Source organism: Varanus komodoensis, unplaced genomic scaffold (assembly GCF_004798865.1).
Source record: "Varanus komodoensis strain SLA01 unplaced genomic scaffold, ASM479886v1 scaffold49, whole genome shotgun sequence".
NCBI lineage: Eukaryota > Metazoa > Chordata > Lepidosauria > Squamata > Varanidae > Varanus > Varanus komodoensis.
The window spans coordinates 6,712,376-6,740,142 of NW_025336072.1; the positions used below are offsets into that span (position 1 = coordinate 6,712,376).

General features: G+C 37.8%; 1 protein-coding gene across 8 annotated transcripts in view; it reads right to left on the reverse strand.

Moving 5' to 3' along the window:
- EBF3 (EBF transcription factor 3) overlaps positions 1–27,767 on the reverse strand; it is a 216,228-nt gene that overhangs the window by 148,942 nt on the left and 39,519 nt on the right. The window lies entirely within an intron of this gene.

Below are 27,767 nucleotides of genomic sequence, written 5' to 3' on the forward strand. Positions count from 1 at the left end.
GGCAAGATTACACAGAAGAACTATACAAGAAAGAGCTTAATGTTCCTAATAACCACGATGGGGTGGTCACTGACCTCGAGCCAGACATCCTGCAATGTGAAGTCAAATGGGCCTTAGGAAGTCTGAGCAACAACAAAGCTAGTGGAGGGGACAGTATTCCAGCTGAGCTATTCAAAATCTTAAAAGAAAATGCAGTAAAAGTGCTACACTCAGTATGCCAGCAAATTTGGAAAACTCAACAGTGGCCACAGGATTGGAAAAGGTCAGTTTACATTCCAATCCCAAAGAAGGGCAATGCCAAAGAATGTTCAAACTACCACACCATTGCACTCATTTCACATGCTACCAAAGTTATGTTCAAAATCCTACAAGCTAGGCTCCAGCAGTATGTGGACCGAGAACTACCAGAAGTACAGGCAGGATTTCGAAGAGGGAGAGGAACTAGAGATCAAATTGCCAACATAGGTTGGATCATGGAGAAAGCTAGGAAGTTCCAGAAAAACATCTACTTCTGCTTCATTGACTATGCTAAAGCCTTTGATTGTGTGGATCACAACAAATTGTGGCACGTTCTTAAACAGATGGAAATACCTGTCCATCTTATTTGTCTCTTGAGAAACCTATATGCGGGTCAAGAAGCAACAGTGAGAACTGGACACGGAACCACTGATTGGTTAAAAATTGAGAAAGGAGTTCGGCAAGACTGTATATTGTCGCCCTGCCTATTTAACTTATATGCAGAGCACATCATGAGAAAGGCAGGGCTAGATGAATCACCAGTTGAAATTAAGATTGCTGGGAGAAATATCAACAGCCTCAGATATGCAGATGATACCACTCTAATGGCAGAAAGTGAAGAGGAACTAAAGAGCCTCTTGATGCGGGTGAAGGAGGAGAGTGCAAAAGTTGGCTTAAAACTCAACATTAAGAAAATTAAGATTATGGCATCTGGTCCTCTCACTTCCTGGCAAATAAATGGGGAAGAAATGGAGGTAGTGACAGGTTTTATTTTCCTGGGCTCCAAGATCACCGCAGATGGGGACTGCAGCCAAGAAATTAAGAGGCGCTTGCTCCTGGGGAGGAAAGCTATGGCAAATCTAGACAGCATACTAAAAAGCTGTCTGCCATCACCCTGCCATCAAAAGTGCGTATAGTCAAGGCTATGGTTTTCCTAGTTGCAATGTATGGCTGTGAAAGCTGGACCACAAGAAAGGCTGAGCACCAAAGGATTGAGGCCTTTGAATTGTGCTGCTGGAGGAGACTCCTGCGAGTCCCTTGGACCGCAAGGCAATCAAACCGGTCAGACCTAGAGAAGATCAACCCGGACTGCACTTTAGAAGGCCAGATCCTGAAGATGAAACTCAAATGAGAAGGAAGGACTCCCTGGAGAAGAGTCTAATGCTGGGAACAATAGATGGCAAAAGAAGAAGGGGATGGCAGAGGATGAGGTGGCTAGATGGAGTCACTGAAGCAGTTGGTGTGAGCTTAAGTGGACTCCGGGGGATGGTGGAGGAAGGCCTGGAGGAATGTGGTCCATGGGGTCGCAATGGGTCGGACATGACTCCGCGACTAACAACAACAACAACAACAAACCACAACATTACTGAAGTTGCCCTGGGTCATAGATGCCATCTTGGGCAACTTGGTGCCTTCTAGATGTCCCACTGTCCTGACCATTGGCCATTCTGGCTTGAGTTTATGAGTGTTGTAATCCAAAACATTTGGAGGACACCGGATTTGCGTACAAATGCTCTGCAGCTGCAAATAGGGACAGCTACGGACAGATCAAGTTGCAGAGATGAAAGCAATTTATATTGGATCCAATGACTCTCAATGATGGGAATGTGATACCTGATATTAGGCATCTGCTGAGGGCCAGTTCACATGTTAAAATTTCCTTCATGATTTCACTTCCATCTATGAAAATAAAATTCAATAATGCACAAAAAATCAGATGTCATAAACACATGAATCTATTGCCATATATAGAAACAGTAGTTGTGATAGATATATGCCTTCTTAACAAATTACTCATATACATAACAAATGGACACAATATGGCTATGTGATTCCTATAGACCAATATTTATAAAGGAGATTGACAGGTCTGAAGCGCCCTTCACTACAAAGCAAATGGCAAAAGGCCTATTCTTTATCATCCATTAGGATCACTGTAAGAGTCAGAGTAAAGAAATATTTCAGTTTACACCTGCTGTCAGCCTCTTGGCCTATGAAACCACTAAAAAAAATCTATGAGACACAGTCCAGGTCTCCTGTACATGCAGGAGATTCAGTCCCTTCTAAGACCAGAACACTGCCATCGCATACCACTTTCCTCTGGTGTGAACAAATGGCTTTCTTTTCATTGAAAATTATGGATAGCCCTATTAGACAGAGGACAAGATGTAATGTATGGAATGCTACATTATGGCAAAAGTTATAATCAGCACTTGAATATTCAATAGTAACAAGCAATAGCTCAGTGGTAGAGCATGGTGGTAGGGCACCGTGAGAGTCCCTTCTGCAAGCCTGGAGAGCCACTTTGAACAGACAGTGGAGTAGACAAAAATGTTTAAAAATGAAAACTTTTTTTTTAAATTGGATGGTAAATTTTGAATCTCGTTAAAATTTCAATTAAACTTTTAAATAATTGGAATATTAAAATTCTCTTAAATAATAGCTAGTGTAACATCAAATAATTTGGATATAAGCATGCTAGCCTTACAGTTCATCTCTAACCTGAAATCAATACTTCTGGCCTGATTACATCCCTCATGCCAGCTTGAGCAACTCGGTGCCTTCTAGATATCCCATAGTCCTGACATTTTGTTCTCAGTCCCCCTCTACCTTTTCCACACTATGCCCCAGGCTCTAGGTCCTCTAGAGAAATCTACAATCTCCTTCTTTTCACTTTTCAGAAGCACTTTGTGTTCACAACTGTTAAAAAAAAAAAGCATTTTTTTTTGTTTTGTTTTAGCAGGTCTTTTGAAAGGGCTTTGATAGATTTTATGACTGCTAATGAAATGCCGATGTATCAAACATGAATATTTTATTTTCACCTGATTAAAAAAATCTAATGGAACCTACAGCTATCAGAGTTTACTTCAAGCTATTGGCCATAGCTATTTAATTTTTGTTTGTCTGTTTGTTTTTGCATGGGTGCCACTTGTGATAAATGAAGCTAAAAGAAGCCGTACCAGAGATAAGAGAACAAAAGCTGTCCTGTGTACAAGGTGCTATATTCCCAACCTTAATCTTAAAAAGCATTGCAGTTGATGGTTGTGAGAAAGACACTATGCGGGAATATTTAAAAAAAACATTCTACATGTAAATCAAACAGTGAAAATATGTAAACTGTGTTCAGTGGAAGAAAGAGATGACAGATACCAATGTAATAATTAAACAGTGGAAAAAATAAAACTTGAGTCATAGATTAACAGATTGCAAAACTATAATGAGGTATTTGCTTTCAATTATTTTTATAATCTGGTAAGGAGGCCCTTCTGAGAGAGCCATCCTTTACAGAGGTAAAGAGGATGGCAAATAAAAGAGGGGCCTTCTCAGTGGCTGCACCTCCTTTACAGAATAGCCTTCCAGGAGTAGTTCACCTGGTGCCATCTTTACACTCTTTTCAGTATCACACGAAAACAGTTCTCTTCTCCAGATATTTTAACAATTATTCATACTGTTTTTAGCTAGAATATATTTTAATTTATTTATTTTATTGTATGTTGTTTTTATTGCTATTTTATTTAATATTGTAATCTGCTCAGAGATTCTTCAGACTAGTACAGTGGAATGTAAGTTGAATGAATGAATAAACAAAGTCCTTTTTCTTTAAACTGTTCATATAAATCATTTCACCCTGGTAAAGAATACTGAGTTAAATGAACCACTATTCAGTATGTGTTCTATGTTCCTTCAATTTAATACTATGAAACAATTTATTTTCTGTTTTATACTATATTACTATTACACATGCCTAAAATTGTAATTTGCAGTAGGTTGGTCTGAGATTGTATTGAAAATGCATAATTGTAGTATACAAGATGCTAAGGAGAGCTACTTTCTGGAAACTGACAAGAGACACTTGACTTTTTTCCCTCAGCTGTCAGGGATTCCACAGGCAGCAGCATAACAAAGTCTCAAGGAAGGAAGTCATGTTTAAGTCAGCTATAGAGCTCTCTGGGAAACACAAGAAACTGGGGAGGTACAAAACACAGGAGAAAAAAAATAATCTGTAAAATAAATAGTGCATGCACAACCCTTGCCCATCTTGCTACAGTAAGATAAGCACTGAGAAATTCCTCCAGAATTCTTGCCCCCTCGCACAATTTTCAGATGCGACTTTTTTAGCCACTTCCCATCAAATGGTTCAACTTATTTGAGTTGTATGCCACCAACTTTCAAGGGCAAATACAGTTGAAACAGTACACAACTATAAAACCAAACAGAAACACTTGCAAAGTAACAAAACAAACAATATTAAACATTAAAAATGCTAAAAACATTGAAAGGGTTGAAGCAAAACCAGTACAATTAAGATTAAATGCTTACTTAAACTAAATGTATTCAATGAAGATGCCAGGTGGATCTGCCTGAGAAGGGCATGCCACAGAAGTGAAGCCAGAACCAAAAAGGGTCTGTGCTTGTTCCCACCCTTCTCAGTATTGTGGAAAATGGTACCTAAAGAAGATCCCCCAAGCAAACTCTTTTGGGTAGACTTGGTCCTGAGCCATTTAAGTCTTCAAAGGTCAGCAGAAAATGAAAACTGCCTGGCAACAATGCAGTTGGAGTAGTATCTTAAAAACTGTTAATTGCAGAAAGGAATCCCTCTTGCCATAAAAGAAAAAAAGGAACAGTGCTATTTCTAGATTTAACCCTAATTAAATATTACTCTAAAGCCAAATGCTAAACATATCTGCTTAAAAATTAAAATATATATGAAGTGTGCTGGTGCACATAAGAGTGCAAGTTTGGGTTTAAGGTTTAGAAAGACTGCAGTATTTTATTGGCAGTATTTCTGTCAGGTTTTGAAAAATGCCAAATACACCAGATCAAGTTGCTCTTTGCATGTAAAAAATAATATAGCATGCATGCAAGGGTTGCTGAATCACATCTCATATTCATGGAAAGTGGGCATATATTTGATATTTCAGGAATAGTTCCAATAAATTAGGCATAGTATTTGCCTATATGTGGAGGAATGTCAAGGGGCATACATAACAGAGCCCTGTTTTCTCCTTTTCTTCTTTGTGTGAATGCTAGCAAATGGAATGATAGGTTGGCCAGGTACTTAATGAATGGTGACAGCTTATACTTAGTTAATCAGTTTGTGGTGAATCATTTTAGAATCCTAATTTTCAATTAAGATGTTACCGTAAATGCCCTCCCTGTTGTAGCACTTGTATGACTTCATGGTACACCTGGAACTGAGAGCAATGAAACAACTAACAGGAGTGCAGATGGATAAATACTCCAGTTAATGCAAAAGAAACCTGGTATGTGCCTACAATTGAGTATATTTTGAGGCAGTAAGTGTAGTAAAGAAACAATACCTTTGCTGCCCAGCAGAGTTTTTCAAGGTTGTTCAGGGCTAGGGATTATTACATTCTGGTCCCAGAGACACCTTGGAATCATGTCAGGTCCACTGTAATTTACTCACTAGGCACTTCTAGGAAAAAAATCTCTTGTTTTAGCCAGAGTGATAGCAATTGAATCTGTGGAGATATCCAGGACGCAGCCTGTTCCAGTTTTATTGGATGAGTTTCAGTTAGTACAGCTTGAGGGATGTAGACAAGGTGCTTGGACAAATTCATGCAGCCACCTCTGTACTGGATCCTTGCCCCGTCTGGCTTATAAAAGCCAGCAAGAAAGGGATAACCAGCTGGGCCAAGGTCATTAATGCCTTGCGAGAGGGAGTGGACCCATGCTGCCTTAAAGAGACCACTTCCCTTGACCAGGAAGATCTGAACAACTTTAAGCCAGTAGCAAATATTCCTTTCCTGGCAAAGTTCTTGAGAGGGTTCTTCCAATCAACTCCAGGCATTGTTGGATGAGACTGATTATCTGGATCCATTTCAATCAGAGTTCAGCCCTGGTATAGGCATAGGAACAACACTGGCTGCCCTATATGATCAAACTATGCTGGGAGAATGAAGGGGCAGCATGATCCTGCTGATACTGCTGGACCTTTCAGTGGTTTTCAATTCTATCAAACATGGCATCCTACTGAGTGACAGTCTGAACTGGGAGTGGGGACCATCACAGTGGTTCTGCTCATACTTGGAGGACCATCTCCAGAAGGTGGTGCTTGGGGCATATTGTTCAGCTCCATAGATTCTCCAGCATGGAGATTTCCAGAAGTCTCTACATCTCCCATGCTATTCAATATCTACATGAAACTGCTGAGTGGGGTTATCCAGAGTTTTGCAGTGCATTGCCATCAGTACACTGATGACACACAGTTCTATTTCACCTTTTCTTTGCCTACAGGTGAGGCTGTGGATGTGCTAAACTGGTGTTTGGCTATGACAATGAACTGGATGAGGATTCACAAATTGAAACTCAATCCAGACAAGACTGAAATGCAGTTGGTAGGTGGTTCCTTCGACTGGAAGGCGGCAAACTGTTTTAGAGGAGATTGCATTCCTGCTGAAGGAGCAGGTTCATAGCTTATGAGTGCTCTTTGATCCATCTTTGTCACTTGAGGCTCAGGTGGCATTGGTGGCTTGGAGCACTTTCTACCAGCTTTGGCTGGTGACTCAGCTGCACAGGGATAGCTAGGTTCAGTGGTCTATGCTCAGGTAAACTCTAAATTGAATTACTGCAATGCACTCTACATGGGACTGCCCTTGAAGATGGTTCAGAAGCTACAGGTGGTGCAGAATGCAGCAGCCATATTAATAACCAAAACCTGAAGGTCCAAACTTATACAACCAGTTATGGCCCACTTGCATTGACTGCCCTGTATACACAGATTAGACCACAATACTTCTCAGAGCACCTTACCCAACTGTGATCTGCTTGGTCACTACATTCAACCTTTCTGGAGGGTGGTAAGAAAGGCTTTCCTGGTGGCACTCCCCTATTTATGGAAAAACACCCCCACTGTACCGTGCCTGGCACCAAATCTGTCATTTTTTCAGTATGAGGCTAAGATAGCCCTCTTTTTAGAGACCTTAAAGACTCAATTTGGCCACACAGGGGCTTGAGGGGGATTCTCCAGATGTTCTGCAGAATCCCTCTTTTATTATTCCTTGTTATTGTCTGTATTTATCATCTGTTTTTAGCTGTTTAAAACTGTTTATTTGTTCTGCTTTATGATATTTTATTGTATTTTTATCATTTTATGAACTGTATAAACCACCCAGACAGCTTTGGTTCAATTTGGATGCCAGGAAGCACCTCCTGACAGTTAGGACCCCAAGGGTATGGAATGGAAGCCCATAGGAGGTGGTTGAAGCCCCATTGGTGAGGGTGTTCAAGGATAGGCTGGATGTCCACATGGTAGGCATGTCATCAGTGGAGCTGGCTGGAACCAGGGATCAGACTACATGGCCCAGGAGACCCCTTCTGACTCGCTATGTCTATGTTTCGATGTGGTATAGAATAAATTAAGTAATAATGGGTTTTAAATTGCAGTTTTGCACTTTTGTAGATCATCTACTAGGATGGATTTACAAGATATTATTGCAATATGATACAAGTTAAAATATGTATGAGAAGCTGGATGCAGAATTATGGAAAAGAACTATCCTTCCATCAATGGGAAATTTTATGGACAAAAGGAATAAAATATACAGCTAGCCAAACATTAAGAGAGAATTGGTATAAAATATTATTTTGCTGGTACATTACCCCAAAAGATGGACCAAGAATTATAATGGAAAATCTTGAAAATGCAAAGAAGTGTGGACCTTATTATATGTGATGGACGTGTAATAAGGTCAAAAAGTTTTGGCAAGAAATACAGAGATATAGACAATTTTGAAAATTAACTTTCCAATGAATCCCAAGAATATGGTATTGAATATTCTACCAGAAACCTTTCCAAGAAATATGGTAGAATTGCTTAAATATATGATAACAGTACAGAGATACAATTGCAACAAAATGGAAAACAGAAGACTATCCAACCAGAAAAGACTGGAAAAACATTCTAGCTGAATATGCAGTGATGGCAAAATTAACCAACTATGTGACCAGTCCAATATTTAAAAGATAAATGGAAAGCTTAATATGTACATTCTACCTATTAAGTGGGACAAATATAGAATGTAAGTAAAATGATTAAGCTGATATTTCTTTTTATAAGTCATTGAAGGAATGAATTTAGTTACAATTGGAAAGTTTATCAGTTTTTATTTTATTTGCAACTGACAGAAAAAAATGGAATGTTTGGATATCATTGTTTTCTGAAATTAGGAAGGGAGGAAAAAGAAAAGAAGGGGAAATTGGAGGGAAATGGAGGAGGAAAGGTCTGAAGAAAGAAAAGGTAAAATTATCTTTAACTCAAATTTGGTTTCTGGTATGCTCTGGGCTGAATCATGGTTTATCGTCTATGTTAAAGGAATTTTATATGTGAAATTATTAGTTTTATTTGGCTACTTACTAATCTAATCAAGCAATAATAATAACAATGTATTATCATGTAAAATTATAGTTGTAAGTTTAGAAGAAATAAAGTTTATTGCTGACTCTGAGGAATGACTTGAATCTAGTTTTATAAGTAATTTTAGTACATGCTCCCATCGTAACTTTTTCTTTTAATGCCTTTTCTGTTTCTAGCGCTTTTGCACCAGATCCTCTCTGAAATACTATCAAGGATACTAAAGAAAAATCTATTAAAACTGTTCTCAAAAATATTACCTCCTTCTAACAGTCCACCTGCACAAGGCAGATACAAGCCAGTGTTGGACCAGAGACCCAAGGTTCTAGTCCCCCTGGGGCACACTGAGTCAGTCACAGACTCTAAGCCCAATCTGTCACAGTCAGTCACAGACTCTAAGCCCAAAAACAGGGCTGTTTTTGTTAGGATAAAATGGAACTATGTAAGCCGCCTTGGGTTCCTCACAAAAGGAAAAAAGGCAGGGTATAAGTGTAAGGTAACAACAATATACTTCTAGATGCAAGAAAGGAAGGGGAAAGAAAACAAGGATTAGTACAGATGGAGGATCTGTATTTCTTAATAAAGAAATTATTAAGAATATGTGAGTATTTCTTCAGACACAATACAATGTATAGCCAACTTCTTCTAACTATCATCATTCAAAACCACTATATTAAATGTGCAAACTTAAAATAGTTTTCCAAATGTGGGTTAGTGCCTCAAACCTACAGGGATACAAAAAGTGTATACCAGATCTGCAAGAATAGCCTCAAATGTTCTTTTTCATCCATAGACACAAGCCAAAACCTGCTTCCCCGCAAGCAGGGAAAGCACCCCCCCCACACACACACACACACAGAGTGACCAAGGCAGAACACAATGACTTACAGGCCATACATATGGCTTATTGTCTCTCTCCTTCAGTGGCTGGGGGAAGGAAGGAGATGAAAAAGAAAGGTATACATGCTTAGTGTACTTCCAAAGACAAAAATTTCTGCCCCCTTTACTTTTATTTCAATAGAGTAGACAACACATGTTCTGTGGGCTGAAAGCAGCTCTCCTGGCTCTTCTTTTGCCCCTTACCACACTGCTGAAGTTACCTGTAAAACACAGTGGTGTGGTAGCATACCCCAACCCCCCATATCTTCTTGCACAAATTTTGCATTCTTGAGCAAAGCAGCAGCAATTTTGGCAAGGGGTTGGGGTTTTCAGACCTGCTGGAAGTTACCCACACCTGTATTTCTTTGTCATAGTGGAAGGCAGAGAACTGTACTCTTTTTCAAGAACTGGCATCTAATTTCTAAATAATATTGTCTGTCATTCCCTACCTATACACAGATTGAGTGCCTTTTAAGAATAGTAATTCTAACTTTAAGAGTCATTTCACAAAGTATACTTTCCATGTGCATGCTAGTATGTAAGAAATATACCTAAGTATGTAATGTATGGTTTGAAAACATGTATCAGTCAGGAACACTTGTATATACTAAATTGGTTGCAATTCTCCTTTGAGTGTACACTCAATGGCAAATCCAGGATATTGCCATGTATGCTGTCTGTTCTGCAGTAATGCAGGTAAGCTGATGTCTTGCAATAGAGGACAAATCCAAGCTAAACATTGTATCTTAATCCCGCTCCAGGAGGAAAAAAAATAGATGGGCAGTAAGAGAGGCTGTGGGACTAGCTATCAGTGGAATGCAGGTAAGAGAATCCTTCAGAAAGACAAAGTTTAAACATATAACCTCACAAAATATTATGGGTCCTATGGTATTAGCAAAGAAAACTGGCAACTATTTTGGTACAGTCTCAAGGAAATGTAACAGTTGTAAAAAAAAAAACTGGTGAAAGTTACTAGAAGAATTCTGTTATAAGGAAGGATTTAAAGATTTGTGTAACTTGGCTAAGTGACAATGCCTGAATCTGAAAAGTACTTCAAATAAAACCAGGAGAGAAAATAATTATGCAGGACTGTACAAATGGTAAAAAGGATGGTGAGAAATATGAGTTTCAAGCTGCATGGAAATATTGTGAAGCTACCCTGGTTATCATTTTAAATATAATTCTGAAAATTAGACTGTTCAATATGGCTCAAATTCAAATGAACTATATTACAGAAAATGTGAAAAGAAACAATCCTGCATCAATAGTTGCTAATGACACATGCACCTGCAGAGGTTTTATCACATTCATGTTCTGCACTTCTGCTCCTTCAAGTTGTTCTAGTTGTTCTAGTCCTTCAAGTTGTCATGCTTATAGTTCCTCTGGCATGACAACCTAATTAAGATACTCTCAGTCAAGACATTCTCAGAGCACAGTGAAAGATGTAGATCTTATAAGAACCAGCCCAGTATGTGATTAAAGGTGAAGTAGTGACTATATGGATTACAGATTTGAAGGAATGATATGGAAGATGCCATTTATATTATCCATGTTGAAGCTATACAAGGAAGAGATACTGGGATTGTCATAGAATTCCCAAAATATCATACTGCTGTATTCATGTGATGAGCATTCAGTAAAAAAGAAAAAAACAATCCTAGTATCACATTTACACTTCTACACAGGCAGTTCTAATTCTACACTTCTAATTTCAAAAAAATAAATGAATCTGTATTTCAGGGCACAGAGAAATGCTGCATGTAGAGTTCAGTAAAACCCAGCAATTCTGATATTTTCTCTGAAGGGTCACTATGACTACATAGCCAAGTCTGCATTTTGTCCTTTGAACTTCCCCTTTTAAAGTTGTTGCTTGGAAGTGACAACCTAAAAATGAAAATTTGGGGAAGCAACACCACTGCCAATAATTAGCAAGGATTTTTTACAAGATGTTGTCCCATAGATATGATAGTTGGGCAAAAAGAAGATAGCAGATAAAATATCATAAGCAACCATTTCAATTCAAACCTAGGACAGAGCCTAAGAGAAAGAAAATGCTTTTTGAACAGATGCCAAATTGGAGATAGGGTTGTCGTAATTTATTAATTGCATTCATATTCTACCTTTCTTTCAAGGAGCTCAAGACAGCATACATGGTTCTTTGTTCCCCTCATCTTATCCAGTGAGTTTTGACCCAAAGTCAATTGCAGCTGAGTTGGACATTTAAACCCACTTCTCTCTGACATTCGAGTCACTACAAAACTACAAATGGAAATAGGAATAGTAATTTGAAATGTGTGTATGCTTAAAGACTGGTCGAATCCAATGCCATTAACAAAAAAGTCAAAGGGAAAAAAAAGAGATAAAGACTGCAATTTTACATGGTTAAGCAGCTTAACCCATTGACTTCTACAAATAATCAGCCCAAAGGCTTTAATAAATGATAGGAGGATATAGCAAATGGAATAGCTGAATGTTTGTCGTAGAAGCATTAGTGTGCAGAGATCATTCAGATGCCAGTACACAGGCACAGGGTTAAAAAAATACCTCCACACATTTTTAGTGATCAACTCATTCATTTATTCCATATACATATAAAATTATTTGCATAGTCTATATTAAGATTAATCAAGTTCAAGAAAAACTGAGCCGCATGCAATATTTTATTTTTTTATGCATTCTAAAACTAATAAAAATGTTTGTTTTAAAAATAAGATGTGGTGACATGTTGAAATATTTTGTTTATCCAGATTTTTTCCAGTGCCATTCTACAAGCCATGCTACGTTTGCCTCAATTCAGCTGAAGCGAGGCTATATACCAAAATTGATTATAAACTGCTTCCAGGGATACTATGATCCTTCCAGCAGCCCCCAGCCAAGATGCTGTTTGTTTCAGCAAAAGGGTGCAATATGATTTTCCCTCAACAGGTTTCAAGGCCAAACAAGAAAAACGCAACTCGAGACTCACAACACTCATCCAGATTGCCTCAGAAAAGAGGGCACGTCTACTGTCTGAGGCCAGTGCTTAATAAACCTTTGGGAAAGGAAATACTCCCAGTAAATAAGAACCTTAAGTGTGCAGATCAGGATTTCCAGGTCACAGATCTGGAGACTCTGAAACTGAGCAATATGCAGAGGGTGAAGAGAGAGCAATCATACCCAAAATGAAGAGCATTAAAAATATTTACTTCTACATATCAATTAAATTATTATGCAAAGGGACTTCTTCAGGTTTGTTTCAATGAAGAGCTCTGCCAGCATCTGATCCTGATCTTCATCTCATCTAAGATATTCACGAGGTGGTGAGTGCAGTGATCATTCAATGACAGCTGCAGGAAGTATGTATTTAACCCTCATCTCAATTTCTTACTTATCCAGATCATATTGCAAGAGAGAATAATAAAGATGTGCATGGTCTGAGGTCTATGATAAAAGACCCTACTGAAACTATGCATGTCTGGGTCTGCTCAGTGCTGGATGGAAGACTACCTGGGAAGTTTATGGAACATTTAGCTCAATGGAAAAGACAAATGTAATAAACAAACAGTATCCTATATTGTATAACATAGCTTTTCAAGCAACTAGAAGAAAAGTCTTTTCCAATAAGTCCTGTTGATACAATACCCAGTTGTAATGTTTCTACCAGTGCATGATTATTAAGACACATAATCCCACCTGATAACTTTCACCAGAGCTAAGATAAGACCAACTGAGATAGATATCTTTCCAACCTTCAACATTATGTAAGTTCATGTTGCAGGTTCATATTATGGGTCTACATTCACATCCATCCTTTCCTGATAGCAGAAATTATTTGCACTTGTTCTCAGAAAACTGAATCACACTGATTGAGTTTGCATGAATCCACAACCCACTGTGGGTGAGAAGTCATGATGAGTTGTTGTTGTGTTGTGCAAATCTGAATCAATTCCCACACGCCTCCCTGACAATCCATAGACTGCACTAGGAGTCACTGTACCAGGATGGACTGAGCCAGGGCACTAACCCCATCACAGACACAAGGAACCAGTCAGAGAGCCACATGCAAAGAGTGGAAAAAATCTTTGCCATTCTTGGCAATGGTGTTTAAATAGGTGACAGCTGTCCTACACATACCCAAGAGAAAATTTGGGATGAGTGGCACCAACCAAGCATCCTCTGCTGTGAAATATGAGCCTTTTTCCTAGGTGGAGGACTCAGCATTTGTCCCTATTGAATCTCATTCTGTTGTTTTCAGATGAGTATTCAAGTTTATCAAGATCGCCCTAGATCTTCATTCTGTCTTTTAGGATGTTTGCTATTTCACCGAGTTTTGTATCATCTGAAAATCTGATTGTCTTTCCTTGCACTTCCTCATCCAAATCATTAATAAAGATGTTGAAGAGCACTGGGCCCAGGACTGAACTCTGTGGCACCCCACTAGTTACCTCCCTCCAGTATGGGAAGCTGCCATTGATGAGCACTCTTTGTGTCCAATTCAGCAGCCACTTGTGGATCCATCTAATAGTTTTTCTATCTAGTCCAGTGTTTGCTAATTTGCTTATCAGAATGTCGTGTGGCACTATGTTGAAAACTTTGCTAAAGTTTAGACAGATCATGTCCACAGTGTTCCCTCTGTCCATTTGGGAGGTTACCCAGTCAAAAATTAGATTAAACTAGTCTGACAGGATTTGAGTAATCCATGTTGTCTTCTATTAATCACTGCATTTTATTCAAGATGCTTGCAGACAGATTTTCTTAATAATTTGCTCCAGCTAGGCAATGTCTGTGGGGGGGTGGGGGTCTCACTGTCAAGGAGGGGACGGGAGCATGCAAACAACTCATGATGAGCCTAATCATCTGTTAGGTGCACTGTGGGTTCTTTGCACAACAACCAACCCACTTATTGCTGGGTTATCAAGAAATGTGACATTGTTACTCTCTTGATCTGTTGGAAACAGTTCTAGTCAGAAAGATAAACCAGTTGTTTATCGTTAGTTGCAAAGTCATGCCCGACCCATCACGACCCCATGGACAACATTCCTCCAGGCTCCCCTGTCCTCTTAGAGTCCATCCAATAAACCAGCAACAGGCCAAATAGGATAGTTTTGGCTATAGAGTATGTTTGAGGAACTGGGGGCCATTCTAAGAAGCCAAGACAAAAGATACAGCAAGAACATCTGATCACAGCTAGCACAAAGCAAATAACAAAAAACTTTCCAGCTGGTATGGCAAGTGACATTTCTTACATGAAGAATGATGAAGAAGTACTCCTATGCATATTTCTGCCTCTGCCAATTCTAGGAATAAGGTTTAACAATATACAGGCAGGAAAACCCCAGACAATCTTTATAGCAGCCTACTGACTTTACAGCCCTAATGTTTCAAACCACTTCTCACTTGTGAGAAATCACTTCTCAAGCTGAAGTGTTCCTATAATTTTTCAGTCCTTACTGGATAGCTTTAGAAAAGCCCCTTCAAGTTTCTAAAAATAACAAAATAATCTTAATTCTTCCAAGATCCAACCAGCAGGATTTATTATGCAAAACTGAGTAGTTTCACAGGATGATGTTGTGATTATAAATGATATAGAATTAAAAATTAATATATGTCTCATTATATAGATTTTTCCTTTCAGGTTGGCCTTTAGAAGTTGTAAACACATCATTCCCTAGACAAGGTTTGATTATGTAATTGAATATTGGAAATTGCCATATGGGAACAATGCTTAAGTGGTAATATCTTCCTTTCCCTCTCATTACTCACCACTTTCTTTCCAGAATCTGAAAGCCCCTAAAAGTCATAGAGAAACCACCCCACCCCCTGAACTAGATTTTTCAGTAATATTTCATATATTAGATAGCCTTTCCCATTGCCACACAACTGCTAAGAGGGTAATGGGGGCATTATCTCCCCAATGTAATTTTGCATAATTCATCTGGAGAACATTGTTCTTTGGCCAGATTGATATTTTAAGCCCAAGATGATTTTTCATTTTAATAATTCTCCAGATATAATCCTACCTTCATTCTGTTCTAATCTTCAGCATGCACTGGAGAAAGTATGGCACCCACTAGATATCTGAAGAACATTTAAGATTTCCAGTGCCAGGATATGTTCTTTGGGATAGACAGTGCATTAGTTCTTATCTATTGCATGATAAATACAGGCAAAAAGGCTTTGACAGCAAGCTGGATGAAAAGCATGCCTTATGGAAGCATAAAAGTTCTCTGGGGCTCCTCTCTCATCACATGTTACAATTCTCTCAACAAAAGGGACAGCAGGGTTAAAAATACAGCGCAGCTACTAGAACACCATTCCTTTGTGGAGCAATACAAAATAAAAACATCCTAATCTAGTTGGGGTTACTGCTTTGGTACAACTTATCTTGTGGTGTTGTACCTGAGACAATCCAGAGAAAGTCCAACTGAGTTGTCTTTCTCCGATTCTCTCAAGTCCCACTCTAGCTCAACTTCCTGCAGCAAGGGTAAAGGAAACCCCATGGGATATTACGCACTTGTCTTTCTAAGCAGTGTGTACATATTTAAAGTTTTCCGGTTATTCCTTGCTCTGAGTTTGTTTGATCAAAAGAGAAAGTTAACTGTTCCTGCAGATGAAGGATTGTCTAATTACAGTGTCTGAGTATATCTCCTTCTTCACAGTGTTAATCTTTATTGACAGTTACATGTATTGGGAAATTAATGGCTACTTTGCTGCTTTGAAAGAGCTCATCTGAAGGCTACACGTGGAGGTATGATATTCCTAGAGGCTCTTTCCAACTACTATTGTTTAATCATTTGACTCCTGTTGAACTGGAACAAGTGGTAGAATCCATACTCTAGTGGTACCTGAGAGAATGTAAGGAGACAAACCACAGATACATGCCCAACTGGCCAGTTCAAAGGGCTTTTTGGTAGAAACCAAAAAAACAAAGATCAATTATTCCAAAGTTCAAGTTTTATCAGATTGTGCTTTTCATGCATTGTGAAAGTGCGGAGATTATAATTTTTAACTTTCGATTTACAGCATGACAAGTTATGTTTAAAAGGGCATTCCCATATATATGTAATCATTTTTGTCCATTATTGTTCCTTTATTATTGTTCACCTGCCAATATTTGTACTTGCATTGTGCATGAAAGATCATTTTTGAATCAGTTCATAAAAGTAAGCCAGTTTGTGATAAATCCCTTAGAAATAGTTTGTGGGTTTTTCAACCAAGGGATTATTATCATTTCGTAAAATAGGAAATTATCACATTCTATTAGTTATACCAATGGAGGCCTACATCATTTTTCATTCACTGGAGAAAATCAGAATTGCCGCATTTGGGAGAATACTATATTTATTAGCAGGCTGTTTTGCTTGTTAAAGAAAGAAAAAATATGGACAACCGCTGCAGCTACTCATGCTGCTGTTGTTTGGAGCTTTCCCTTACTCAGTCTTTGGCTTAAAAGCCCCTTAGGCAAGAATTGTGTCTTTCTCTCTGTACAGCATAGTGCCAAGCACTCTGTCATCCCTCAGCAAACACTAAATAATACATTTCTGCCCTGGTAATATAAGATCCAGTTGTTCCCAGTTCGTGGTATCTGAAAACAGAGGGGGAAATTCTTCTGATTATCTGGAACACTTTTTATCCAAATCATCACATTATGTCTTTCAGAAATTCAATTAAGAATTTACTCTTAAAGCACAACCACTCAAAGTAAAACATGATCCCCTTCCGCAAAATTCAAACCAAGTTCCTTAAAGATCAGATCTGAAATAGTCATTCATAATACAGTCCTATACCCAAAAGTAAGCTTCGTGGACTACAAAGGAGGACTGCAGCCTTACTAGAACAGATGGATGAATGGATGATACATAGAAAGACAGGTTATGATAAGGAATTATAATATATCATTGTAATACTTTTGTATTTAATCTTGTATTTGTTTTTGCATGAAATAACTGGAATTCCTTCATCACTTTTATTATAAAGTGTTAAATCAGATCAGCTTCTCCTACCAACAGAACTCCATAAAAATCTCTTTAGCATCACGGGCACCACTACAGATCTAATATTGGCACTTAATGGTCTATTGGCATCTGCCCTTATCAAGACTAAAAAGTGTTTTAAAGAGAATTTTTTATTTGTTTTTGGTCACCTCCACATTTTACTTCCATAGACTTAACAATAATTTCCTAGTTCAAGATGGTAAGAGGGACCTTTAAAAGAAATGAAATGGATATATATTAAACAACTAGGATGAATTCCCAAGATTAAAAAATGAGCAAAATCCCAGCCTATGAGATCTAAATGTTATTGTTACAACTTTTCTCCATACACTTCACAGAAAGAGCAGCAAGATAAAATGGGGAGAAAGATTCATTCTTCCATATGTTCCATTCCTATGCTTCCATATGAGACATTTTACTATTTTATTGGGATTACTATAATGTAAGGATAGAACCAGTTCTCAAAAAGCATAAGATTATCAAGGAAGTCAATGGAATGCCTTTATTGGAATATTCAAGTTAATTCTGGGGTTGATGAATAATGATTGATTATAATACTAAGTGCTTTTGAAACACTCAAAAATACAAAGGTGCTCCAACATCCTACCACTAACTTCTCATTTTCTATATAATTAAGACAAGAATATTTTTCCTTGCTGCTCCACTCCACTCTGCTCTACTCTGCTCCTCTTCTTTCCAATCTCAGTATTGTTCAGTGTACCAGTAATGCTCTGATGCATTTCACTCTTGACTGGATACAGTGAGATTGCTAATCAGGATTACTTGATTCAGTCAACACTGATTTCAATAAAAAGACAAAAAAATTATCATAAATATAGAGAAAGTGCTAGCAGCAGTGACAGGTGATTAAAATCTCATTCACTTGGAATCAGCTTGATTCATGGTAGCTGGGTAGAGGAAGTCTTCATATCAGAGGCAGACGATTATTATCTCACTCACTCCAAGTCATTTCAGATTGCACATGCACACGCAAATTGGCTCAAAAGTAGATTCATGAACAACAAATCATTATGTGGAGGCCTGACCTCTTTAAAATGAGGGTTTGTATAATAACTCTTCAGAAATGAGGAGATACAGGATGGAATAGTGCTAATTTACCAAGTAGGAAAAACCAACCAACTCATACTAAACATTCAGTATGTGGAGAAAATAAATAGCAGTACACTTGAATGTCATGCCGAAATGGGCTTTTTCTAATTTTTTTGAAAATATCTGATTTCAAACTGTAGGAAAGTTCCACACATAATATAATATGCACTTCAACAAATAGCTGACAGTCTGACCAAAAGTTTTAAATGTACTGAAAAATAAAAAGATCTGTTTTCACTGATTTCAAGAGGAAAAAAGTTGTGCATACTTTAAACTTTTCTACTAATTCCTAATTATAATTATGCCTAAGACACAACCATTCTTCATAAAGATCATATTTATATTTTAAAATCACAGCTAGGATCCAATGTGCATGTAGAAGCCTTTGATTCACTGCAAGCTGCAGTCCTTTGTAACTGTTTCTATGCTCCTCAACAGTTAAGAGCAGTCGGGATAGCAGTACACTAGAACATATAAACAATTGTTGCCAAAAAGCAAAAAATTGTGTGCCAAGCAAGTAGAAGACTATAGCTCTGATGGGTCAGTGTGGCTGGCTTCCTGAAAGGCCTAGCCAGGCAGCACCATGACCTGTTAGTCTGGTAGCCTGCAAGAATGCATGAATTCTAAAGCAAACAGACAATAGTTATGATGTGTATCCTCACAGAGAGTGTAGCTATGCAAATTACTGATTCATGCCATCTTACACTTGGAATGGGCCTCTAAAGAAACCTCTTTCAATAATAAAGTGTCTAATATATTGTGCATTTCTGGTGGAGGCCCATTCCATTTATATCCTGTCTTTCCTTCTCTAGCAGATAATCCAAAGTCACTTACCAGGTGCTGCTCCTCTCCATTTTGTTCTCATCACAGCAACCCTGTGAAGTAGGTTAGGATGAGAAATGGTGGCTTAAAGTTACCCAGTCGGTTTCATGGCTGAGTGGGTATTAGAACCCAGATATCCTGAGTCCCAGTCCAACACTCTAACAACTACACCTCCCTGGCTTTCTCTTTACCAATGTTTCCAATATCAAGGAAAGCACTCCAGGCAACTCATGTGAGTCGTTGATATAATAAGCACAGCGTTACCACAAAATATTCAATAAGATATTCTTAAGACAGTTGTACTATATTTGTGTGTCTGAGATTTCCCCCCCCCCCCTTGTTCATAAGCACTGTTGTTCATCCCTCACTCCCAAAAAAGCTTCATTGGAGTTGATGAATATAACAATGTTCTCCATTTGTACCATTTAATTCCCAGGTTCTTCTGCTACTCTGTGCAGTTTTCTAAATATCATAAAAAGTGACATTCAACAACAAAGAGCACACACAAGGAAAGGGCACAAGTGTGTTGTAGTGGTGTCCATTATGTTCAGGAATTGCAACCACAAATTGCTGTGCAGCTTTGTTCCCCCTAGAAAATTCCTGCCGACACCCATCTATGACAACTTATTAATGGGTGTACTTTCTTTTGTTTCAATAGGAATATAGATTACCATATTATACAATCTTATACAAGTTGTTCTCAGGTAAATTGGTATAGGAGTACAGCTGAGGGGGTAAGATGATGCGCAAATCAATGGGTAGAATTTTCATTGGTTAAATCATGCAATCATTGATTTTTTTTCAGGCCTGAGTAAAACCCTCTTTTCTAGAAATCAGCATGTGTGCATCCTTGAAATGTAGCTGACACTGACCAAGAACCATACCAGAGAAAGCTAGTTGGCACCTGACAAATAACAGAAGCTTAAAGGGCATCTTCTGGGGTAAGCAAGTGGGAAAGTATTGTAACTTTTTGCTTCTATAACCTACTGGAAAGTGTTAACTGTGTTATGTGTAACCATCCAATGATCACTGTATAAAAAGGCCAACTGAGGACTGCTCAGGTGCACCATCTATAATGATCGGTTAGTACCTGGTTACTCTCATATACATCCTTTAAAAGAAAACCTTTCCCTTTCATGTATTTTGGGCATACACCAGGAAATGGACCATTTGGTCAACACAGGGGATATATTAATTGCTATCTGAAAGTTACTATATAGCTCGTCTGTCAATATTTGTATGTAGTACTCAATGTATATACAGTATAATCCTGTATTTAATGCTAGGTGGTGATCTGCACAGTATTTTTAGGAACAGTAGTGAGGGACTGCAATGAAGAGGGTGGGAAGTCTAAAGTGGTTTGCCTTCAGAGCAAAAGCATGGTAGATAGTACAGACATAGACACTGGTAAATGGGTTTGACTGCTAGAATGCAAGAAAGCAACATTATAATGGATTTGCTGCAGTGGGTATTTACCAGGGCAGTTTTGTTCTCTGCTGTAATAGCCACCAAATGTATACCCTTTAAGGGAGGAAATAGCAATTATTATCTGTAAATAACTTAAGAAAGGTCAGTCAACTTGCCAACCTCATATATCTTTCAGCCTAATTTTAAAAGCCCTCGACAATTGTTCAATTAGACTGCTGGCAAAAGTAAACTGTCCCCCCACAGCGGTTCATAGGCACAGAAAAAAAGAGGTTTCAGATCCACAGTCACCAGTATGTGGCCCCTCACAGACAACTCCAGAGGAAATGCAGCTCTCCGAAGGGAGAAGAAAAGAATATTCTTCCTCTCAGCCTTAAGTTATTCTGCTAGCTCCATCCTTCCCCTCTGATGGTTTAATACCCATCCCTTATATCAATACATGTCCAATAAACAAGTCCCATATATCATTAAAATCATTCTTATGTATCAACCCTTTTCCCACCTTAATCCCACATCAATTTATCATTAACAGCTATATCCCACATTTCTTTATACCATTCAGTTAACTGGAGTTCCTGTTTCTCCTTCCAATTCTTTGCTATTATCAGATTTGCTGCTGTTACCAAAATTGTCATTAATTCTTTAATGTTCCATTTCTTTTTGAAAAATATAACAATAATGCTATGTCAGGATCTGCTTCAATTTTTAAGTTCAGTATCTTACTAATTTCCTTAAAAACCATTAGCCAACATTTCTTAATATTCTCACAATCCCGCCACATATGGAAATAGATACCCATTTTTGCCCAAATCTCCAACATAAATTGGAATATTTATTACCCATATAGAATAATTTTACCAGAGTTAGGTACCATTTCCATACTAATTTATACAATTTTTCCTTAGTTCTGAGTGGCATACTTTTAAAAATATTCTCTTATTCCATATTTTCCCCATTTTTTCTTGCCTGTATAGGTCCTCCGTGTCTAATAAAATCTTGTAAATCTTACTTATGACCATCCTTATTTGCATAATACCTTGAGACTTCCTATACAACATAATCTCCTCAAATTTGGTTAAGTCTCTTTATTTACCATTTTTCTTCAACCATTCTTTAGTCCATCATTCTAACCCTAACCCAATTTAATTTTTCTTTCCTTAATAATGCCATATTATCTTTTGCTTATTATCCATTTTTCCATCTAATATTTTAACTTAAGTATTTGTTTTTCCTTTAATACCTTTCTCAAACTATCTTTCAAGTTTTCTGGGAATCCTTTAATTTCTGTAACTGGAATCATAGGTGAAATGGTCAACATAAATTCTTCTCTGTATTTCTCTCAAATTTGCACCATATTTTTTAGAAAGGGATTTTCTATCCTTTTTTTTTTTACAATCTTCTTAACATCCTGTTTAAAAAAGACTTAAAACTCAGTTTGTTCTTGTTCTGTCTCCACCCATATTATCTTATCAGGCTGCAATATAATGTTTGGCATAAATCTTAACTGATTCACTATATAATATATTTTAATTTCTGTAACACGCTTTATATGGGACTTCCCTTGAAGACAGTCCAGATACTTTAGATGGTTCAAAATAGAGCTGCCAGGACGCTGTAGGGGACTGGGCATTATTCTCATATAACCCCAGTCCTCTATCAGCTCCACTGGCTTCCCATCGAAGTCCAGGCTCAATTCAAGGTGCTGGTTATTACCTATAAAGCCCTAAATGGCTTGGGACCAGGATACCTAAAGGAACGCCTTTTTCCCTATTTGCCCTCCCGCTCCCTGAGATCAGCAACAGAAGCCCTCCTCCGGGAACCCTCTGTGAAAGATGTTAGGAGACAGAGTACCTGGAGGAGTACGTGGTGGCACCCCGACTATGGAATGCACTCCCCAGAGAGGTCTGCCTGGCACCATCATTATATGTTTTTTGGCACCAAGTTAAGACCTTTTTATTTAATCAATTAATTATTATTTAATTAATATGTTTTAATATTGAATTTTACTGTTGTATTTTTATTAACTTGCAGCCAGAGTGGATTGTCAATTTATTTATGCTATAAGCCATCCAGAGGCACAAGTAATTGGATGGCATACAAATTTTATAAATAAATAAATAAATAAATAAAATTTGAAATACCTAATCCTCCCTCTTTTTGTGGTTTATACCATCTTTTCTCACTAACCTTTGTTTTCCTATCTCCATTACAAAAATGAGTAATCATATTTTGCCAATCTTCTAATTCTTCCCCTAATAACCTAATTGCTAACATCCCAAATAAAAAATTAATCTTAGGTAAAATTTTCATTTTACAAACTGCTATTCTACCAAACCAAGACAATCCTATTTTCCTGAACTGCAGCATTTTCTCTTTTATTTCAGATTTCAATATATCAAAATTGTTCTTTTTTAGACATTGAGTATTTTTTGAGATATTCATACCGAAATATTTAATAATATTACATATTTTAACTTGAAATTTATTCTTAATTCTTTCCTTTTCATCCCTATTGCAATTAAACAGCATCCTCTTGAATTTATCCCAATTAAACTGTAGGCCTGTTATCTCTCCAAATTCCACTAAATGACTTGTAATTTGATCATAACTTTAAATGGGTCCTTAATTGTTAACAATGTATCATCAGCAAATAAGCTAATCTTAATTTTAAGACTTAATTTTATTTTTAACATTTCTTACACTATTTGCTAATAATTCTACAACTAAAGCAAACAATATTGATGAAAGAGGACACCCTTGTCTAGTGACTAGGCCTAAGGGTATTCTTTCTGTTAAACCACTAAGTTTTCTGAATATAATTGTTTTATTATACATTTGAATTGTGAACCAAATCCTAGGGTCTCTATGAACATCTTTACTGTTGGCCATTCTATGCAATCAAATGCTTTGAAAACACCCACTTTTAACCTTTCCTTTGATATAAATTCAATTCCATCTAACACTCTTCTAGTCAGATCCAAATCTGTCTCACCTCTAACATTTCAATATGTGTCAATGGTAATAGCAATTCCAGTGATGTAGACATGTTAACCATCAAGCGCCAGACTTAATCAACTGATACCTTTTACACTAGTAATTATAATACTAGATTTTTTTAGATCTAGATACTAGATTTTGTTGGTTTTGTTTTACTATCAGCTACCAATGTTAAGGTTAATAGTTATGTTATTTGGTAGACTTCCTGGGCTTTACAGTAGACAGTGTGTTCATTTTATCAGGACGGGTAAAGTTCCCCCTCTCAAACACCTTCTTTTAGATGTAGGAATTAAAAGACAGTTAGGAAACATGCTGGGCAACACAAAATCATGCATTGGCCTGGTTTAGATTTCACACTGAAGCCCAGGTTATCATGAGAATTGTTATTAGTCGTGAAGTCGTGTATGACCCATCGCAACCCCATGGACAACATTCCTCCAGGCCTTCCTGTCCTCCACCATCCCCTGGAGTCCACTTAAGCTCACACCAACTGCTTCAGTGACTCCATCTAGCCACCTCATCCTCTGCCGTCCCCTTCTTCTTTTGCCATCTATTGTTCCTAGCATTAGGCTCTTCTCCAGGAAGTCCTTCCTTCTCATTAGGTGGCCTCATGAGAATAAGACAAGGTAATCCTTGAGCTAGTCTGTTCCTTTCCATCTCATCTTCCAATACAGATTTCATTGCCATTTTACTTAACCACAGCTTAATGTCTCATCTAATTTGACCAGTCTAGCAAACCTCAACTATGTTCATTTAACAGAAGATAACTTCAAACTGTACCTAATGGAAGTTAGAGCTTCCTCAAGGCCTTTCTAGCTCAAAAGAGGGCAGGGCATGCATGAAAGACAAGGGATCTCCCATATTCATTCTCATCATATGGTTTAGTACAGGGATGGGATACTCTCCCGCCCATGGACCAGAGATAACCCCCTGACATCAGAGGTCAGAGATTAGAGATTAGCAGATATTTTCCTTCCCTTGTCATATGTGGCCATGAAGCTTTAAAAAAAGCCTTAACTGGAGGCTCTTTAAAGCTTAATTTTATAGGGTATATTTATTTATTTATTTATTTATTAAAACATTTCTACGCCGCCCCTTGCCGTAGCCTCGGGGCGGCTCACAACATAATAAAATACAGAATAAATTAAAACAACAACAAATAAAATATATGTGTGGCATTTTGGAGGAGTCATTCCTCTGTGAGACAAATTGGGAAAAAAACTACTACTCTCATGATGCAACAAGGCTTTTTGAAAACCTGATTGCAGTGGGGCTGTAGGGGTGGTATCCTTGGCAATGTGTGTGTATGGGTATGGATCTATGAAAGAGAGAGAATGTGTGTGCTTGTAACTAAATGGGATCTGTTAAAGTTGCATGCCAGCAGTGGTTGACTCCCCTATCTTTGTATGCGGCTCAGCCTAATCCTGGCATGGGCTAACAAATGTTCCCTCCTTCTCTTTAGAACAGGGGTCTCAAACTCACGGCCCGTGGGCCAATTGCCGGGATGGGTGGGGCACGGGGGAGGGGCATGGGGGAGGGGCCCTGTGGCCTTCAAAGCACCGGCGGTGCCCGGGCCGGCCTCCGGATGAGTGGCCCACCACCACCGCGGTGGTAGAATACTTGATGCGGCCCAGCCTCACCCAGACTCCACTTCCAGCGGCCCCCAAGTAAGTTGAGTTTGAGACCCCTGCTTTAGCATCAACTCCAAATATGGCATTTTAAAATAAATCTGTAGCTCTGATCTAGTGACAGGTTTTCACCTGCAGATCAACAACTATGCAACTGAAACTTGAAAAGAAGAAAAGACAGCCATATGCAGTGATTAGATTAATACATATGAAACTGCATAAACTACTCTTCTTGGATTACCGCTGAAGTAGCTGCCAGTTAATCTAAGTGTGACCATTTTTAGATGCAACCTAATGTATTCATGGTAAGAGATATAGACAATAAACTTCTAAAATATTCCCATAATGCAGAATTATTTTCACTCAATAATGAATTACGTATATTAATACAATGAGGTTCACCATGAAAATATTAAAAATATACTATATGACTTACATAACTGAACAGGAGTAGTAGGAAATATGTTTATACAGTTTCACAATTACATGTCTCACAGCTACTTTGCAAGTTGTGTGCATTTTTAGATTGACGGTACAATCAAACACAGTAGCAGTTCTAGTGTCAAAGTGCAAGTCAATAACTTCGTTAGATGTTGTCTAATAGAAATGAATAACAGCATCAGAAGGCATGGGAAGATTCACTTGAATCCAGGAATCAGGCCTGTATTCCAATCAATTAAAGGCAGTTGAGTCAATATGGAAGGATGCAGGGCAATTGAAAAAATATATATTTAGAGCAGTCATAAAATCAAACTGTTGAAGGATGGAAGAGGGGAAACTTTGGGGTAGTAACCAGAAAAAGTTCACTTTGGAATCATCTGGGTTTTGTCAGGCTGACAGAGAATGAAGCTGTAGAGTTAAGGAAGTTACCCAATAGTCCTAACACTAAAAGGAGCTAATGCTCAATTCCCTGCAGTGTCTGCATCTGATAACCCAATTATCCACGGTTTATTTTTTTAAGATCCTTTGAACATCTGAGCTACCCCTAAAAATATATATTTGCTGCTTCCATACCTCATTTTGTTAAATGCTAAATTCTCAACTAAATATTTAAGAAGTTACTTCCAAATGGACACTTTGCATTTGTTTTTGTTTTTATACCTTGCATATTTAAACTAGTTCTAAACACTGGGATTTGAAAAAAGGGAGAAACTGCAAAATAAACAATTAAATTACATAGCTGAAAAACAACTCCCATCCTGCAAATCACTGTAGTTCCTGTGCCTGCATTAGAACACATATGACTAATGAGGCAGGGTAAAAATCTAATAAATAATAAAATAGAGAAATGAGGGCAGACAGAAATTTTTTGGCTTGTGACATACTTTTAAAATAGCATTGCAAAAAATTGCTGGTAGCCATTTAGAATGAGGAAATATGCACATGGTACTTTATTGGCACAGCAGATAATGATACATTTTACTCTAGCTCTGCAACTGCATTCCATTAGCTCCTTTATCCTCCCAAATTTGGGGTGTATGTGAGCTACAGTCACTAGAAATCTTAATGAAAAACTACTAACCCAGTACATTCAGGAAAAATCTCTGGACATGGGTGAAATGTCAAAACAAGCTAATTTATCTCAAGAAAATGATGGCAGGGAAAAATATTTTCATTTGATAGAATACCTGCTAAAGAAATTGCAAAACAAATTTTTAAAAAAATCAAGACAAATCCAGAAAACAAAAGCTACACAATTCTGCATAAAATGGTTCCTTCATAAAGGAAGGAACTGCTGGTAAAACATTTTAAAATACACATTAAGAGTTCTTTCTATATATAAAAGACAGAAGAGCATTATTTTTTTTAAATCCTATCACTTTCTTAAATTGGAACCTATGTTATGCTGCATCAAAAAGCAGATGTACCAGTTTGAGTCTAGTTCATGGACTAGAACAGGGGTGTCCAACCCATGGCCCAGGGGCTATGAATGAGGCCCAACAAAAATTCATAAACTTCAAACATTATGAGATTTTTTTTGTGATTATTTTTGTAACTTGATCACACAGTTTTCCAGTGTGTACTTTGTAGATGACAACATTGTGTTGCACTGTTGCATAAAATAAGCATACCTATGCTCTCACTATTTGTACACATGTGTAGCTTCAGTTTTACAGCTGTGTGCAGCTTCCAGGGTGTTATCTTCCAAGTGCAGATAGTTGAATTGACATCATCAGACGTTACATGTGCTCACAGTGACTTGGCGAGTGAAGTGCAGCTATTATCAATGATCTTGCAACCTACCACTACAAACCATTTTATACATTTTGGCACATTGGCTAAACACAATCCTGTGGACAGCAAAAAATATGCAGTCTTGCT